Below are 5,755 nucleotides of genomic sequence, written 5' to 3' on the forward strand. Positions count from 1 at the left end.
TCCCAGAAGCCCTCGCGGCCCGTGGCTGCGCTGGGCGGTGTTGCGCCTGCGCGGCCGGTGGGCTGACTGGCGGCCTCGCGGATGAGGCGACTCCGAGGATGGACGCGAGGTGGTGGGGAGGGTCCGGAGGGGCCTACCGCGAAGGCCTTTGAAGTGACCGTGGCGAGATTATGAGTCTCGTGCGAGCAGGTGTGAGCTGTGGCCCCGCTTGGGCTGCCGAGACTGTGGCGGGTTGTGACTGCGGGGGTGTGGGGGGGTCTACACTGCGGCTGCTACGTTCGGGATCGTATTTTACCCGATACTACACATTATTTGAGCTTCCAGGATTTTCTCTACCTCCCGATTTCACCGGAGGTGAAGGGTGCGTGTTTTAGGAGCTCAGGTATGGAATGGCTAAGTTCTGCCATCGGTAAAATCGGCATTTTTCTCTCGTAAGTGTCCCAGGCGTTTATTTGTGGCGTGAGCTGGTGGATGGGCGCTCTCCACCACCGTCTCTGTATCTGCTTCTGAAACAAGCAAACAAAAATGAATAAATAACCATCACAGTCACTAAAATAGGAGGCGAGCAGTAAACATGTGCAAACATCCAGTCAGAACAAAGTCAGTAGCTAGTGGGCCGTGGACCGCAGCCAGCTTCGGCTTCAAGGTGTGTTCACCAGCAGTTCCCATGCCTAAACAACAGGTGCTTTCCGCATGAATTGGGGTTTCTTGAAAAGTCTCTCAAGAGAGACGAACTCTGGGTCTCGATCCACTTTGCTGGAGATTTATGGTAGCTCCCCCGTCTCCCACAGTCCTGTTGACGCCCTGTCTGACCCCCGGCCGGTCTCCCTTGCAGCTTCTGCCGGGCGCCTCCTGGAGCTCAGTTTGAGAAAGCGGTGGGGAAGCAGCTGCACTTCTGCGTTTGTTCGAGCAATAGCTGGATGTGGCCAGCAGGTGGCAGCCAGCGTCTGTGTTCTACGTCTCCCTTGAGGCCCTCAGATCCGGGGTGGAAGAATTACATGACCTGAAGGGTGGGTTTCAAAGCTGCTTACTGGCCGGGGAGGAGGTGGGAGGCCAAGGGCAGGACTCTGTGTCCTGGGCCTCGGGGAGACACCCAAACTAATGTGGAAACCATAACAAAACTGGGCTAAATACCCCTCTCCTTAGGAGCTTGCCTGAGGAATTTTGTAACTGAAAGGGTTTTTTTTTCAATGTTAAACATTTTTTATTTGGAGTAATTTTATATTCACAGAGAAGTTGTAATGATGGTATAGAGAGCTCCTGTATATCCCTAACCCCACCTCTCCTATTATTCATAGCTCATGTCATCACAATATTTTTGCCGAACTAAAATGTTAACATTGGTACAATAGATTCAAAAGGCTTCCATAGCCTAGGCAGCTCATGTCAAGAGCCTGGGGTGACCACTGACGTCATACGTAAGCGTGTTAACTGTTAAATTAACAACAGGACTCACTGTGTGCTAGCTTTCCATGCAGGATCTCTGTCCTCAAAGAGTTGTATTATGAGAGTTAACAGTAAAATTTGTTCTCAAAGATTTATCTCATTCTAGTGTATTAAATGGAGGATGTTCTTATGCCTAGCTACTGACTTCTGCACTGGATGTTTTTACATATTTACTGCTCGCCTCCTATTTCGGTGACTGTGATGGTTATTTATTCATTTTCGTTTGCTTGTTTCAGAAGGCTTGGGTTACGGGTAGAAACTGGCTGTTTAGTTCAATTGAAATTTAAAATTGACACATTCAGTTATTGGACAGGTATTTTGGAGCAGTTTAGAACTGTGACTCTACTCTTCCACTGTAAATTCTGTGTTCCATAATTTGAAGAAAATTTAGCATTCAAATTGAGATGTGCCATAAGGAAGAAATACACGCTTAATACAGATTTGATACAAAAAGAATATAATTGACCTAATTAATAATTTTTAAATCTCTTACATATTGGAAGGATAATTTTGAATATTTTTAGTTAAATCATATATTATTTAAATTGCTTAATCTGTGGGGTTTTTTTTTTTTTTTTTTTTTTTTTTTTTTTTGGACAGGCAGAGTTAGAGAGACAGAGAGAAAGGTCTTCCTTTTCCGTTGGTTCGCCCCCAAGTGGCCATGGCCGGCGCACTCCAATCCAAAGTCAGGAGCCAGGTGCTTCCTCCTGGGCTCCCATGCTGGTGCAGGGCCCAAGCACTTGGGCCATCCTCCATTGCACTCCCAGGCCACAGCAGAGAGCTGGACTGGAAGAGGAGCAACTGGGACAGAACTGGCACCCCAACCAGGACTAGAACCTAGGGTGCTGGTGCCACAGGCAGAGGAATAGCCTAGTGAGCCGTGGTGCCTGCCTTGTTTTTTTTTTTTTTATGTGGCTTTTAGTTTATAACAGCTGTGGCTCCCATTAAATTTTTTTTAAAAGATTAATTTTATTTATTTGAAAGTCAGAGTTAGAAGGCCGGCACCACAGCTCACTAGGCTAATCCTCCGCCTGCGGCGCCAGCACACCGGGTTCTAGTCCCAGTCGGGGCACCGGATTCTGTCCCGGTTGCCCCTCTTCCAGGCCAGCTCTCTGCTGTGGCCAGGGAGTGCAGTGGAGGATGGCCCAGGTGCTTGGGCCCTGCACCCGCATGGGAGACCAGGAGAAGCACCTGGCTCCTGCCATTGGATCAGCGTGGTGCACGGGCCGCAGCAGCCATTGGAGGGTGAACCAACGGCAAAAGGAAGACCTTTCTCCCTCTCTCTCTCACTGTCCACTCTGCCTGTCAAAAAAAAAGAGAGAGGGAGAGGGAGAGGCCTTCCATCTGCTGGTTCACCCCTCCGATGGCCGCAACGACCGGAGCTGCACCCTTCTGAAGCCAGGAACCAGGAGCTTCCTTCGGGTCTCCCACACAGCTTAGGGGCCCAAGGACTTGGCCCATCTCCCACTGCTTTTCCAGGCCATGCAGACAGCTGGATTGGAAGAGGAGCAGCCGGGTCTTGAACTGGCACCCATAAGGGATGCCGGCGCTGCAGGCCAGGGCTTTAACCTGCTGTGCCACAGTGCCAGCCCCTCCCATTAGATTTTTATTAGACAATACCACCCCAGATAATATAATTAACCTTAATTGAGAACATACTGTGGGCTCTCTTTGTTTACTTTGTGCTGCTGTAACAGAGTAATTCATGCTGGGTAATTTATAAAGAGGAGAGGTTTATTCTTTCACAGTTCTGGAGGCTTGGGAGCCAAGAGAAAGGGGCCGGCGTCATGTGTCGGCTTTCCTGCTGCGCTTTCACAGGGCGGAGGTAGAAAGGCTCTTTTTCTAGCATTCATCCCCTCATGCCCTGAACACCTCCCAAAAGTCTCCACCTCCAACACTGTGCCACTGGGGAGTAGGTTCCTCCCCTCCCCTCCCCTCCCCTGCCCTGCCCTGCCTTCCCTCCCCTCCCCTCCCCTCCCTTCCCTTCCCTTCCCTTCCCTTCCCTTCCCTTCTTTAAATACATATAGGTTTATTTGTTTATTTGAAGAAATTACACAGAGAGAGAAGGAGATGCAGAGAGGTCTTCCATCCGATGGTTCTCTCCCCAGTTGGCCGCAACGGCCAGAGCTGCGCCAATCAGGAGACAGGAGCTTCTTCCAGGTCTCCCACACGGGTGCAGGGGCCCAAGGACTTGGGCCATCTTCCACTGCTTTCCCAGACCATAGCAGAGAGCTGGATCGGAAGTGGAGCAGCCAGGATTTGAACCGGCGCCCATATGCGATGCCAGCGCTTCATTCCAGGGCATTAACCCGCTGCACCACAGTGCTGGCCTCAAGGGGAGTAGGTTTCTGAAACATGAATGTGGGGGGACACATTCGGATAATAGCAGTGCCAAGCATTATGTTGTATAACTATTATCTCATTCAAACCTTAACCCTGTGAGGTTGACTCAGTAGAATCTCTCTCTCTGAGACTTCACTATTTTTTTTTTTTAATATTTACCTTCATGGCCTCATTAGCTCATAGGCTGAATTTTTTTTTCAGAGTTATTTATTTATTCGAATGTCAGAGTTACACAAAGAAAGAAGGAGAAGTTGGGGCACTGCAGGTGGCAGCTTTAACTGCTATGCCACAGCTCCGGCCCCAAACCTGACTTTCTATGTGATCTCTGGATTCTCCAGCACCTTTGTAAAACATACCTGTGGATGTGGAGGGCTCAGCTAATGCCCATGGCTAGCATAACGCTTATCCAGTAAGCCTGCATCCTCTCACACCTGCCTTCCTTCTGTCAGTTCAGTTGTGTGATTACCAAGAGCAGGTTGTATTTTATTCCCAATTTTTCATGCTAATAGGATCTGTTTCAGTTAGGTAATACAATTAACTAACATAAACCATGAAAATATAGAGTACATAGGTGAATAACTACTTTTTTTTTTCAGGGGCAGAGTTACAGACAGAGAGAAGGAGAGACAGAGAGAGATGTCTTCCATCTGCTGCAATGGCAGGAGCTGGGCCAATCCAAATCCAGGAGCCAGGAGCTTCTTCCAGGTCTCCCATGCAGGTACAGGGGCCCAAACACGTGGGCCATCTTCTGCTGCTTTCCCAGGCCACCAGCAGAGAGCTAGATCAGAAGAGGAGCAGTTGGGACACAAACCAGTGCCCATATGAGATGCTGGTGCCACAGGCGAAGGCCTATTACACCAACAGCACCAGCCCTAGGAATTACTTTCATTGAAATAAACTTAAGTGATTGGGGAAGACAAGTTAAAGGCCAGTCATTAATAAAAATAATGGAAAAAATGTGTTAAATTCAAATTGCCAAGATAGGCACAAAAATGAGATTTTCCTCTTTTTAGCCTAAAAAGTTGCTGGGGCTGGCACTGTGGAATAAGCAGGTTAAGCCACCACCTGCTGTGCCAGCATTTCCATATGGGTCCTGGTTGCCCAACTTCAGATCCAGCTCCCTGCTAATGCACCTGGGAAAGCAGCAGAGGATGGCCCAAGTCCTTGGGTCCTTGCACCCATGTGAGACCCAGAGGAAGCTTCTGGCTCAGCCCTAGCCATTGCAGACATTTGGGGAGGAAACCAGCAATTAGAAGAGCGCTCGCTCGCTCGCTCTCTCTCTCTAACTCTGCCTTTTAAGTAAATAAAAGGGTTCTGTTTTCAAATTGCTTTACATGAAAGCCTGTGTTCCTGCTCCCTGTTTAGGGGACTAACTGGAAATTGCAAGTCCATAGACCCCATTAGGAATAAAAACAACAAAAACTGTTGGTCTTCTATCAACAGATTAGCAAATGAGTATATGTATATGTGTTAAAACAAAATGGTCAAAATATCTTTACCCATGGTAACCAACAGTTTGTTGAATGAATCAAATAATGGTTCTAATCGTGATGATGAGAGCTTATACTCTACTATCAAGTCCACCTTTTACAGATGGTATAGTAAGGCATTAACAGACAGTTACTTCCCCAAGTTACATACACAGTAAGGGGTGGAGCTGGTGTTGGAATCCAAGAAACCCACTGGAAAACTAGCACACAGTAACTCCTGGAGCAGCCATGTCTTCAGACTCGTATTTATTTCCTAGGTGAGAGGTGCAAATCTTTGTACAAAGAAACAGTCACACGTGGGTCAGATCTCAGCTCTGTAGCTTATGTGATCCTGGACAAGGTGTTGATCCATCTGAGTCAGCATAGCACAGCAGAACCTTCCAGTAGGGTTGTTGCCCAAATTAAATGATATTCTCCTGCTACCCTACACATTAATTCTCAGTGTTGGGTGAATGGAAGAACCAAGCAGTCCACCA

At 48.1% G+C, this 5,755-nt stretch overlaps 1 long non-coding RNA gene across 1 annotated transcript; it reads left to right on the plus strand.

Annotated features, from left to right (window-relative positions):
- The first annotated feature begins 27 nt into the window (after nt 1-27).
- On the plus strand, nt 28-1,586 carry LOC138846769 (uncharacterized). The gene is made up of 2 exons (XR_011384308.2): nt 28-189; nt 836-1,586. It is a non-coding gene; the product is annotated as an uncharacterized LOC138846769 (long non-coding RNA).
- Nucleotides 1,587-5,755: the final 4,169 nt, after the last annotated feature.

Source organism: Oryctolagus cuniculus, chromosome 18 (genome assembly GCF_051225735.1).
Source record: "Oryctolagus cuniculus isolate XC-2025 breed Fujian yellow rabbit chromosome 18, ASM5122573v1, whole genome shotgun sequence".
Lineage (NCBI taxonomy): Eukaryota > Metazoa > Chordata > Mammalia > Lagomorpha > Leporidae > Oryctolagus > Oryctolagus cuniculus.